General features: G+C 49.5%; 2 protein-coding genes across 2 annotated transcripts in view; both read left to right on the top strand.

Annotated features, from left to right (window-relative positions):
- LOC119393182 (vacuolar protein sorting-associated protein 72 homolog) overlaps window positions 1–13,192 on the top strand; it is a 234,535-nt gene that overhangs the window by 34,574 nt on the left and 186,769 nt on the right. The window lies entirely within an intron of this gene.
- LOC119393180 (BTB/POZ domain-containing protein 6) overlaps window positions 11,238–13,192 on the top strand; it is a 64,969-nt gene continuing 63,014 nt past the window's right edge. Inside the window, exon 1 of the mRNA XM_037660017.2 lies at window positions 11,238–11,882. The gene's annotated coding sequence lies outside the window, so the exon portion shown is untranslated. The remainder of the gene's footprint in view (window positions 11,883–13,192) is intronic.

The raw sequence follows: 13,192 nt of genomic DNA, 5'->3' as shown, positions 1-13,192 counted from the left end.
TTGTTTTTCTTAATTATAGAGCGCAGCAACGCATTTGTGATCTATGGATTCCTAGGAGACGAGAATGTGTGCTTACGGGATACATGGGTTGTGCAGTCATTAATGTAGTCCGTCATTATTGACAGGAACATGGAATATGCCTTCTCAGGGCAATTTTCACGTAAAACATTATTCCAGCATGTGCCGTGCACCTTTCGTGTAAATAATGCTTCATTGAAGAAACTTTTAGTGTATTGGCGATGCTGCATACGTTTTCCGGTGCCAAGACTGAAGAACAGGGGATAATGATCCGTAATGGAATAATCTATCACTCCAGTGGTGCAATCGGAGGATGAAGACGAAAATATATGGTCTATTAACGTGCAAGAGCCAGCAGTGTCACATCTTGTTGGAACATCGATTAAAGAAGAAAAACCATAGCTAAATAAGCAGTTGATATAATCAGAGCACGACTGACAGTTGGGATGAAGTATGTTTATGTTGATGTCACCACAAATGATGATGTTTTTGTTTTCATTGGTTAAGATGTCAAGAATTTCTTCTAGCTGTGAACAGAAGTCCGAATACGAAGATGACGGGGAACGATAAATGCATGCCAGGATTGTATGTCTGTTGTTGAGTGGCAAGACATTCCGGTCGAACTCTAACCAGACAGACTCGCACAATAAATTACGGAATGAAATATCGTGACGACGAGTGTACGGAACTGACGAATTCACAAAAATGGCAGATCCACCACTTCTTTGGATTCCACGGTAGCTATGCTCACTAGTATACCGTGGAAGATCAAATAGATTGTTATCTGCTTGTGTTAGCCACGTTTCAGACAAACAGATTATAGAAAAGTTATGATCAAGTATAGAAAGAAAGTTTAGCAGATCATCGTGATGCTTTCGAAGACTACGAATATTGCAGTGAACGAATGAAAATTTGGGGGGTTTATCACGCAGCAATGCTTTCGTTTTATCACACGAGAACATGCCTCTGTCCATGATCGGGATTCGAATGAAGGATGCGCAGACGCACTGATTATGCAAATATTGCCAGATCGTTTACGCTGGAGATGCGATAAACGCGACTATTTTCAGTCTTTCTGGCTTTGATTACACAATTTTCGGTCCAGAGGAATCGCCACCCTTTGGTCTTTTTCAAGTCGAGAGCTTGCGCGAAAAGACGCTTGTTTTCTGGCGTGAGATGATCATTAACAAAAAAAGGTGAGTCACTGTTTCGCGAAAGACCAATCGAGGACAGCGCCCGTCCTCGTTTGATGTTTCTTCTGTCCATGTTCAAAATAAGCGCTGTGTTTTTAAGATTGTTCGGTTTTGTTAGCTCCTAGCGTCTTGGTCGTCATTGACAGCGGGTTTTACAGTAAGCACGCACAATATTGAGCAACGAGGAGTTCGATGCGGGGCTCATCAGCTGCTTCACGCGCCGGCGGGTAGAAATCAAAAGGCGATGCTCCCGCGCTCATATGTAGCAGCTGCAGTCATCGCTGAACTCTTCACTGGTAAGTTGAGACGGGCTGGCACAGCTTGATTCCGCGTCGATGACATCGCCAGCTTGCTTTTCGCGCGATAGAGGAAGCGCGTGTGCTATGTTTACACCCTGGCCAGCCGTGACGGCGTGTAGCGGACTTCGTGACGTCATCGCATACCCAGCACGGAGCAGCTCAGCTTCCTGTTTCGGTTTCGACTCCTCGTTTATTGCTTTTTTTTTAATTATTGACGAGTCTTTCAGCAAAATGAACCACCCTTGCTGTTGCAGGACTTTTTATACTATTTGAAAACGGCATTATCTCAATATGGTCGAAAATGCACCGGAGTTCACCTTTAAGCGTCACGTCCGCAACGTTTCCTTTCTTTTTTGCCTTTGACGGTCTCATAGCTGTTATCCTGATCAATGAATGATGAAGTTTATTTGACAAGATTAAAAAACCCTGCAGGATCCTTGAGGGTGGAAGGCGACAGAACATCTGCGAACGGTAGAGCTCTATGACGTCCACGGCCCAGCGCAGAACAGTGGAACTGCTCAGGATAACAGCTAGCCTTCAGTGCCCCAATATCAACATTCTAACGCAATTTAACATGACGCATGGAAGAGTTTTGAAGCAAACTCAGAGGGCTCTAGTGCCTTACTATCTTTTCGACGCGCCTTTCACTCGGAGGGAGCGCCTTTGCCCTTCCGCGACCTAAAGGCGCGCTAAAAGCAGGCCGATGCGGCAGCCGGGGCCCCGGTGACGTCATGAGGAGAGCGCCCCAGCTCGAGCAGTGTTCCTCCTCACTTGCGCTGCATCGATCGAAGCGCGACCAAAGGGAGTAGCGGCCCATACAACGCCCCAAGCCGGCGTCCGCGGTGGCGCTCTGTTGACGTAGCGAACGCAGGCAACCACGGCTCAGCACTAGGCCGCTGTAGCGGGCAGCTGGAAAAATAGGCAAAAGCAAGACCACTCCAGCCGTTCCCAGCTCCGAAATCGTACGTGGTGCACTGCCCTTCGCTCCACAGCGATCGCCGCCACGTGACCTTCGGATTAACGCGACGTCGTAAACACCTGTTCGGCCGTCCTGCCAACACTCCGAGACCGAGCGTACACGGTGAGTGCGGTTTTTTCCTTCGGCACCAAAGTAGTGCGTTGCAGCCTACCTCCAGGAAATCGAGCGCAGCGTAGTCGCGGCCCCTTCTCACCGCTCTAGCAATCGCACCCATCGATCGCACCCGACGTGCCGAGGCAACGTAGACAAGCCCGGCCGCGTGTGCGACGTGACTGAACACGGAGCGCCACGTTGTTCCAGTCTGCTACGCGTCCATACCGCTGGCCGCTCTTCGCACTTTCTGGCCGTCGCCCGTCACCCTCTAGTATACGCACACGATTCCCTCTCCTTTCGCGCCACGTTCAGTTAGGTGCGACTGATGTGATCAGCATCAAGCTGGGAGCCGTTCCCTGTAAGTACTTTTGATGCACGCTCACGAGCTGGTGATACGCTTCGTTGCTTCGTGATCAATTCGTTTCGCGTCTTTGGATACTGCGCTTGACAAAATTCCTCTGTTGGGACACCACATTGTTTGGGCCGATCGCATAACGCACAAAACCGCGTGCGCCATCATCCCTTGTAAGTCGCTGCGGTGTGAGTGTCCACTTTGTACGTTCAAGCTTGCCAAAATTGAGCAGGTTTTATTTACGCTTAGTTCGCAGCCCCACCTTTCAAGCTTCGAAGGAGGCACACAATTATAGCGCGACATCAATGGATACATAACACTAGCAATGGGCAGTATATTATTCCATGATCTTTCCCAACGGTTTGTTACGGAGAATTATTTCCTGGCACCCTCAGTGTGCACGGTCAAGCGAGTACATATTGCGCGGCGCACGAATGGCCTGCCGAGTTGACGTAGCGTGTCCCTCTACAAATAAATATCCGTAAGGCTTCTGTGATGCTTGCTGGCGGCGGCAAGGGAGAGGCGAATCATGGCTTGGAACAGCTGGCAGGGAGGCTCGAAGATTTCCATCACGTTTTCAATGTGAAGGCGATACGTTTACTTTGCGGCACTACCAAGTGTTGGCTTCCTTAAAGCAGGTCTGCTTCTTCGCTTACATTAGCACGTTTTCAGACTCGATGCTGCGACGCACAGCGAGTTTCTGTGTGACGGAAGCATTATGAGTACACAAGTAAATGTGGCGCGTTTACTGTTGGGACGCGGGTACGCGCGCAGGAGAGAGGAACGACGCGTGAATTCCAATTACGAACTGAACACTATTCTTCAGCCTTTCTCCTCTCCTCCTCAGCTGCGTGGGGAGAGGGGAAACCGGCTCGATTATAGCTCTTGCTTGCGTGTCGTGGCCTGCAGGTGCTGGAAAGATTGGTCACAGATACTGCATTTTAATTTGCAGCACCGACATCTGTTTCTATCACTGCGCGTGGACAGTTTGGGTACTTTTGCGCACAATTAGACGTATTGTTCATGAGGACAATTAGGAAGCGGACTGAGGAATAACACAGGTTTGAGATGTCAACGCTGCTTTGCGATGGATGGATGGATGGTGGAACTTTATTAAATATAGTCCTGAGAGACGCGACTAGCGCGCAGTGGGCTTCTCCCACGTTGGGACGGGCAGGCTTAGCCTGACCGCCGCATCGTGGGCTCTCTGGACGGCCCAAAGCTGATCCCCCTTGTTGGGGCTTCTGATGGCGGAGCTCCGCTTGGCTGGGTCGGCTTGTTCACTGCCCAGTAACGATGACGTGCATTCATTCCATGCATGTAAGAACGCTTTTTTTTCCTTAAAAAAAATAAAATTGTAGTAAACCTTTCGTCCTGTGTTCTTCCTCAGGCTCCGTTCTAGTAACGCTTTTCTTATCCTGAACCTATATCAACACGCCCAAATGGCAGTTATTCTGAAAGTATCGCCAACTCCAAGCACAGGTGACAGATCCCCGACTATTCAAACCGCTCCCTCTGTACTGTACATGTGGCTTCACTGCGTTACTTTTAGGTTGTTGGGGAAGCTTTCTTATCAGTGCGAATACACGCTGAGAGCAGTTATTGTGCGCATAATCCATGCATTTGGCTGCAGCTTTGTTCTCACAGAACAACTCTGATGTAGCGCGAAACGACACACGGACACGACAAGGCACATAGAAACACCACACAGTGCTACCAACAACGCCGTGATTATTTTCAAGACCAGACCACTTGTAAACCACCAGGCAGACAACTGAACACGTGAGAGCATACTCGGTCATGAATCTGCTTCGCTAGGGTGATTTTCTTCGTGCATATCTCTCGGTGCTCCCACGTTCAATTCAGTTGTCTGCCTGACGGTTTTCAAACGGCCTGGTTTTGAAAATAAGTACGGTGTCGTTAGAAACAATGTGTGGTGTTTCTATGTGCCTTCCCGCGTCCGTGTCTCGTTTAGATCATTACAGTCGATTGAGAAGAAACACGCGAGGAAGAAAAAGAAGAAGGCTTTCTTTCGCCCTCGAGTTGTCTCGGGCAGGTGTATAAGGAACCCTGTGAGTTTTTCTTCGGCACAAGTCTCCTCTGGTTCCCAGCTTATTTATTTATTTATCTACTTATTTATTTGTTTGTTTGTTTGTTTGTTAGTTAGTTAGTTAGTTAGTTAGTTTGTTTGTTTGTTTGTTTGTTTGTTTGTTTGTTTGTTTGTTTGTTTGTTTGTTTGTTTGTTTGTTTCAACCACAATTGCACAATGCTTCACAGAATAGAGTGGGGTACATAACACAAGAAAACAAAAGTGAACACTTAGATAATGACATCTACAATACACGTGATCAGGCGGCGATGTTAGGCTGACACAACTGAATTCAAATGCAGGTGCGACGATAAATGCAGCGCACACAAAAAAATTGTACAGCGTGAAATGCTTGTGAACACCGTATATCTGCATTCTACTGTGTATACATATATCAAGCTATACGCAAAGAAGCTTTTTTCGCCATTATTTAATTGTACAGTATTAGAAGGGCAGGTCTATTCCAACGGTGTCTAGCCGTAAATAGCTATAAATAGGTCCACGTTTGCATGAGTGCCTCCTGCAGACATCTACATTAATCTTGCTTTCCAAGAACATTCGCACCAGGAAAGATTATCATTCTGCCTGTTCGGATGTAACTTCATGCTATACCGCGGTCTGCCTTCGTCTGTGGCGACGGCTGTTGCCAGGTCCGTCCTTGATGGTAGCTGCTGCAAAGAGAGAAGCGCGTCTTATCTAACCACGGCATTCAAAAGTCGCTGCCCTGAGCGAAAGGATTCCGTATGCTCGCCTTTTTCGCTCCGGAACGATGCTCACCATTATGATGCGCAGAGGCGCATCCAAGCGATCGTCTGTCAGAGCCAGCGGGGGCGAATATGGTGAACATGGCCTGGCTTAATGGCGAAGGGACGCAGTCACGGAGCGCTGTGACGGAATCGCAGTCTCCCAGTCTCGCAGTCTCGTATCGTATAACAAGTTAAACACTAATAATATCTGAACTTTTACGTGCCGAAACACCGATATGATTATGAGGCACGCCGTGGTGGAGGGCTCATGCAATTTCGACCACCTGCAGGTGTTCTGTGGCATGCACTGCCATCGCACGGACCTCTAGCATTTCGCCTCCGCTGAAATGCGACCGCCGCGGCTGGGATCTACCGCGCGATTTTCGAGTCAGCAGCCGTGCACCGTAACCACTGTACCACCGAGGCGGACGATAAATTAATCACGAACACAAAGAAAAGCGACTGTTCTAAGGATGGAATGCGCGCAATTTGTCTTTTATTACACTGCTTTAGTGCAGATCGTAAATCCCCTACCTCAAGCGCGACGTCATTATCATTTGATTTTTATTGTTTTCGTGCTGCACTGCAGCTTATAGTTGCCTGTGGTATTTACAGCGTCATGCATCAAATTGGCAGTGCCTCCATCATGGGAATACGACGGCCGATAATCGAACCTGCGGCTTCGTTCTCAGCCGTCTATAAGGCCAGAGATTATGACGTGACAAATGGGGCACAGTCAACTCCAGCGGTGCCCTTTTTAGATGTTCTCTCATTTAGTGCAGCAGCTGCGTGCCTACATAGAGGGCACAAATTTGCTCCCCGTGCACAGCTGCCGCACATGCGACACACATTCCGCGCCCTCAAACTACGCCGGATACTGCAAGTGCGTGTGCACGAAATATGTGTCTGCAAACACGGCTCGCGCCTCGTCACACGATGGCCGTCACAAGAACAGCCCGACTGTGTCGCCTTCTTCTTCGTCGCTGAAGGCAAGCTGACGGGCTTTCATCCTCTGTTGTTGTTCGATGTTACTGGTAAGATGCATGTAGACAGTGCATACTCGCTCGCATAAGCGTGCGCAGCGTTCTCCATTTGGGGAGCCAAGTTTCACCATAGCGTGAGTGACACCCTGTTGCTTCAGTTCGAAAGAAAAAAAGCTTTACAACGGGTGCGAAAATGAAGACAAAACGATGAGATGCTTCTCAAAATGGCCTGCCTTTGGTCCCCGGCTTTTCGGGGTGGGGAGTGAGCAGTTCCTCGAATGCAACGTCAATGGGCCTCGGCCGCCATTATCAACCCAAACCTGCACTTTAAACAATGACGGGACAGGCTCGACTGAGTAAAGGTGTGGCACTTATATGGTTAGGGGGGCCACCCCTGTCCTCCTCCCCCTTGTGTGCACGCCTATGCTCACTTGTCGTTGTCTTTATTTGGTTCCCGTGAGCTGCGGACGATGTGCTGACTGTCGTCAGTTCCAAGCAGTTTTGCTCTTCCGCGTCACGCTCGATAAGCTTGGAAATTGCCCCTTATGGAAAACTCAGACTCTGATGCCAATCGTCTTGAAGCCGAGATGCTCTACAAGCGATAGCGCGTGCTTTTTTGTTAACGCGTCGTGGTTGATTGGAAAGCTCTAGTCGACTTCAAGTAGACTTCATATCGTCTATTCTGCTCCTATTTTCAGTTTTTAGATGCGAATCATCGCTTGCTTGGGGGAATGTCCCGCGGCGTGGGCGTCCGCACTCACACTACGCATGCGCAACTCTCCGCCTTCCCTTTCTCCAACAGCTGCGCGTTACTCTCTCCACTTCTCTACCGGCACCTGCTTGCGCTTCTCCTGCGTCCTCGCTTCTGCTCTCGCGGCGCGTGCGCTACTCTCCTCATCTAGTCTCCTCTCCTTCAAGCGGGTAGAGCGCTGCGCGCGTTGTCCAGCGCTGGCTTCGGTTGACTCCTCTGAAATGCGGACTCGACATGCCGAAATTCTCTCCTGCGCCACGCCGCGATGAGCGCCAGCGCATGCGCGTCCCTTCCTCCTCTCTCTCCTCTCTTACGCTGCCCTCCTCTCGCGCGCCTGTCGACCGCGTTCCCCACTCGTCCTGTGAGAATTAAAGGCCAGGCTAGAGGGAAGACACGACGCGCGTAGTGTTCCTCTTCGCATTCCACGACGCGAGGTCGGTAGCATGCCCGAGGTTGGTAGCATGCCCAACGAACGCCAACGGAACGCGATCGTGCAAGTGCTCCGGCTTCGCATCGCCTCATGGTCCCCTTTAGCGGGAGATGGTGTAATTTTTTCCCCCATTGCACAGTGCGGAGTTACCAACCGAGAGATAATAGTAAAGTGGGCTGTTAGGCATTCCGCCTTTCTCATTTTCTCTCTCCGGACAGTGTCCCTCGATGATGTTTCAATGAAAGCGCGTACAGTTCTTAGCGCCGCGCTGGCTAGCACGTGTTTGTTTTCACGGGAGGCCGTTCTGAAGAGGAGAGGCAGGAAGTGTCACCTTGCCGTACGAGACCTCTCCTCCGGTGGGCGCCCTTCCTTTCGTCGCCGCTGCGTCCAGCGCCTATGTACGTGCTGTCTCCTCTTCCCGACGCCGAACTCGTGTTCCGAGCGGCTCGTGACCGCGCAGGAAACGACGGCCATTCACCGTTGCGTGTCACGTTTTGCGCCCAGAAGCTTCTTTTATAAGAAGGGCAAGCTGACTCTGCTCCCGAGTGCGTTTACATGATAACAGTATCCACAAGACACTGCTTCACTTCATAAACAACACCGGTCTTACGGCACACATTTAGGACACATATACGCACAAAGCAGGCCCGTAGCCAGATGGGGAGGGGGCCCTAGCCCCCCCCCCCCAAAAAAAAAAAAAAATTGGTGAAGTAGGTGTTTTTTTCTCAAACAATCAAGGTTTTCAGCAAGTGCCACCCCCCCCCCCCCCCCCCGAAAAAAATTCCTGGCTACGGGCCTGGCACAAAGTATTATGCCTTAAGGGTAACTCTATATTGCAGTAAAAAGAAAAAAAAGAGTGCAAGCTCGGAGGTCAAGCTACACACTATAACGAGGTGCTCATATTGAGTACTTGGCTTCTTCCACATGGATTCTTCGCTTTTGGAGCCACAGCATTTGGCACCTCTGCTGTAGTCCTCCGCGAATGGGCGGACAGCACGACAACGGCGTCGCTGCAAGTGCGCTTTAAATGTGACTGAATTATGAGTCAGCATAATTGCTATCGCAGTAAGGCCAAAGCTTATATGCACCTGCGTTTGTGCTAAGTGATTGGGCGGCGCCGCGCAGATTGGTCATCCAGACCGCGTTTCTTTTGAGCACAACGCGAAGCTGCAGACTCCCGAGGATGCTGCAGCATCCCGAGTCCAGGAATACCTGCAGCCAAACACCATATCCCTGCTCTAGAACATCCACAATGCGCACCCGAAATGCAGTCGTATGGTTTACGTTGTTTTCCTGTGTGAAATTTTCGTTGCATGAGAAGCGTCATAAAGATACGGCAGCAGTCAAACTTCCATGACTAATGCGCCGTGCAGCGTCACAGCCTACGTTTTCTCTGCCTGCTTCCTTGGGCTCAAGGAGCTGTGGCTGCTCTCTTAGGTAGCCGATGGAACTACTTTGACGAGACCTACAGTCATTACTTAATAAGTCGATTTAACATCATTACGAGCTCAAGCTTGGAACTTCCCTAATTAAGAAAGGCCGTATTATATTAGTCCTTATAAAGGTGGCACTCATTTTAATAAGATTTGCAGGGACATTGTGCGCTTACTTCACTTGAGTGTATAATGAACGCCATGCCAATCGCATTGTAGCACGACGTCTGGTGGGGGTATGTTCGCTCCAATAATACTGCTCATATTGTGTTAATGCAAGGCTTGAAAATACAATATGGTAAACATTCGATCTCTTGCCGATATTACCATTATTTATTGCGAAGAGCGCAGCTTTCCTCGCAAAAAAATGTTGAAAATGCGAGAACCTAAACCTTTATAGAATGTGTTTGACTAGGGTCTAACATGTCGTGACTTACTTGTGCTTTTCGGCATAACGCTTTGTTCTGAAAAAAAAAGAAAAAAGAACATCTGCTCAAGGTCAAATGTCTCTTCTATCCTTTGTCATCAATTAAGGACGTGCAAACCAAGCATCAGATTTGCAAGCAATGCGTGTTGTGCAAGTCCAGTTGAGTGACGGCCACTGTTGATCATTGAAAGCAGCTCAATGAGGCAGTTTGGTACAGTGATGTTTACGGTGGGCTAATACCTTGCGCAAGCAAAATGAAGCCGTGCGTTGGTAGACGTTCTACATCGACAGCAAGCTATTCAGTGGTGTAGTTCGCAATGTTCATTGCACGTATTATTTAAGAAAAACAAAAGTTCAGAAAACTCGAGAACTGAAGTGTTCTGCAGCGGTCGCACAAGAAATGTCGCTAGAGTTGAGAAACAGCATACATTTTTCGACTACTGTTGAGAGCACGTATTATGCGCTATAAATAGATTATATTTTGCCCCATCTTCGCCGATGTTTCGAGACGTTCATTTCAAGATGAATAATTCTCGGACATGCTCCTAAAGTGTTATCACAGATAAAGTCTACTTATTCGGGCTGCGCTTCGTTTACAGCGACCTGACTCAATGCATATAATTTGCGACGAAAACACGCCGAGAAAACGTCCACTTTGATCGCTCCCATGTGATTGGTTGTGCGTGACCGACACCTTATCGGTCATCTTAGACGTTGTCGCGCTTTGCGGGCCACCACGCGGCAGATAATGGTAGAAGAAAAGAGGGACGAATGAAGGGAAAGGCAGGAAGGCCCATCCGAGAAGTGGTGGGGGGATCAAAGGAGTGGATGCTGCTGATATTTGTTCAGCCATTTGTTATGTAGAAACTGATGATATACGAGCATGCGTGTTTAGCATAGCTCAGAGAGTCTACAAAAGCACATGCAGTGACAATTGGTTGTAAGGTCAAGGCCACGGTCCCGAAGGAGACCGTGGGAGTAACATGTTTGCAGCACGAAGTGATGCGGTCAACACAGGTACGTGATGCAACGCGAAGCACTTACATCGTGATTTCAAAGCAGCTCTTTAGGCCGCAATACGCGTATGGACGTTTTTTTGTTGAGTAAGTTGCACACATTAGACAATAACGATTACGTCGATTGACATGTCAACGAGAGCAAGGCAATTTGTGCGACTGACAGAAAATTCTACCTGCAGCAGCTTCCAAAACGTTTTCAGATAGATGATAGTTGCAGGTATTTTCCTCTGTGCTTAGACAATAGCGGCGAGGACAGCCGCGATTTGCGGAAGAGTTTTCTCCCTGCCTCAGCGCGTGTGTGCACTATGCAGCAAGGGTCGCACAGCTGCGCACGACCTACAGCGGCAGAGACGCACATGTGTTGCGCCGGCCGCGGCACCCCTGCGGAGGCTGCCGCCGGAACGGTTGCCGCGCGCAACACTGCGACCGATGCGCTTTCCGGGGCACGGCGCTGTCGGAAGACGCAGCTCTCCTGGACATCCGACGTGGAGCGCGCGGTGATCGCTGCTTGCACGAGACTTGCGTTTTTGCGAGCCCCGCACTACACTGGCAGGCAACATCGAAGAAGAAGTGTGGAACACCTATCGTTTTGTCATAATCTCAATTACGCGCCATCGATCGTCTCCTGGCGAGTCAGAGGTTGGCCGTCAGTTAACTTGGATGCCTACCTGCGGGGATTTGGTAGCGCGTGCGAGAATCCGCGTGAGCACCTCCGGGAGAATCGACGTCACCGGTTTCGGAGCGCGAACGTTACGCTACTCGGACAGCGTTGGGCCATCTGCATGGTACGCTGAGGCTGGAAATGGACGTTCGCCATGCACCAGGCTTAGTGGCTACAATAATCGCACAAGTCCTGATCAAGCATCGTAGACGCATCGCTGCGAGCGTTGAAAGTCCGTGGATGTGACACTGTGTCGCGATGGCCATGGCTTTGTCGAGGAGACGTGGGTCTCTTCTGGGTGACACGGAGACGGATTCCCAGAATCCGCGGTGCCTTCGGCGACGAAGCCGCCGCTGCGGTTCTTGGCCAACGGAGATCGTGACGACCCAGGGTCGCCGCTCTGCTGCCGGTGAGCTGCGTTGAGACGGGTTTGCGTGTACGCCGCTTTTACTAAGCACACAATAGAATCTCGCTGCCGCATTTGTGTGGAAACGAGGTGACAAAATTACTCTCGGGGGCTAAAAAAACATATCCGCCCCTACCCGTCCTGCGCACGTATAGCATACTCGTCAGTGCGAAGGTCGCGCTGTTTGTGAGACCTCAACGCTTTGTTATCTGGACGTCACTGATAAACTTCTCGTTCATTCCGCTTTTTTTTTCATAATCTATATACAGGACAAGCTCAATAAGAATTAAATAAAGTGTGAGTGCTATATAAGTACGTTGACACGTGATCTCCTCAAATTAGAGAGTAGCACATTGTATTCCTCGCGTGGTCACGATCCTGTTATACATAGTGTTACAGTGGCTCGCGAAGAGACATTGCATCACCGCAGCTGAACTCTCCTATCATATTTCATTCTCCTGATCTTCGACCCCGCTCTATACATTGTCTTTAGGGTGAAATTTTTCGACCAAATACAAATTTCAGCAGCTTCAGAAAAACAGGGCTCGCCATTATGAGCCTTTTACACGAGAGATTGAATCGTGCCGCGCATGCTCAGTGACATGTTATTCGTATAAATGAAATACATAATTGTTCCGCAGCTGTTTGTCCGCGTTGCGTCGGCTCACAGGTGGCTGCAAAGTACGTGACGCTGCGTTGTTATGATGAGCATGAGTGATTGAAGTGGCACACGTGGTATACAGAGCTTTTGCGCAATTTTTGTTTTCTTTCGCCACTGCTCCATTCTTTTCTTTCTTTGGAGCTTGCGGTCAATGTTGCCGCGACGTAAGCGATTGGCTCGGATTGGCCCTGTACTTCTGATATTCACGTTACAAGGCCTAAATGCGCAAGATAATTCTCACTCTAAGGCGTTCGTATGAGCCAGCCAGTTGAGATTTTGGAAATTTTATGGAGGTTTAACGACTTGTTGCCTGGAATTTAATTAAAGAACAGCACACAGCTGTCAAGCCTGAGAGGAAGGCAAAACAAAAGTGGTGCGAGTGATCTCTCTCGCCGGAGGCGTAGCTCGGGTGATTGCCAAGCGACGCGTGGTGAATCGGACGCAGTGCGGCACCTGATTTATGCCCCACGCCAACGTTTGCGTAAAGGCGGGCTGCCCTTGTGCTAGAGACCCTATCTATATGCACGTCCGCTGTGCGCAACCCTCACCAAGACTACTGTAAGCACGCTCGCGTTGCACAGTACACGCGATGTTTCAACTCCAATGATGAAAAGAAGTTGCTGCAAGCCACTGTGTGAAGGGAATGGATCAA

The sequence above is a fragment of the Rhipicephalus sanguineus genome, chromosome 5 (assembly GCF_013339695.2).
Source record: "Rhipicephalus sanguineus isolate Rsan-2018 chromosome 5, BIME_Rsan_1.4, whole genome shotgun sequence".
In the NCBI taxonomy this organism is placed as follows: domain Eukaryota; kingdom Metazoa; phylum Arthropoda; class Arachnida; order Ixodida; family Ixodidae; genus Rhipicephalus; species Rhipicephalus sanguineus.
The sequence above is the reverse complement of the archived record's forward strand: the minus strand, read 5'-3'. Positions and strand labels throughout refer to the sequence as shown.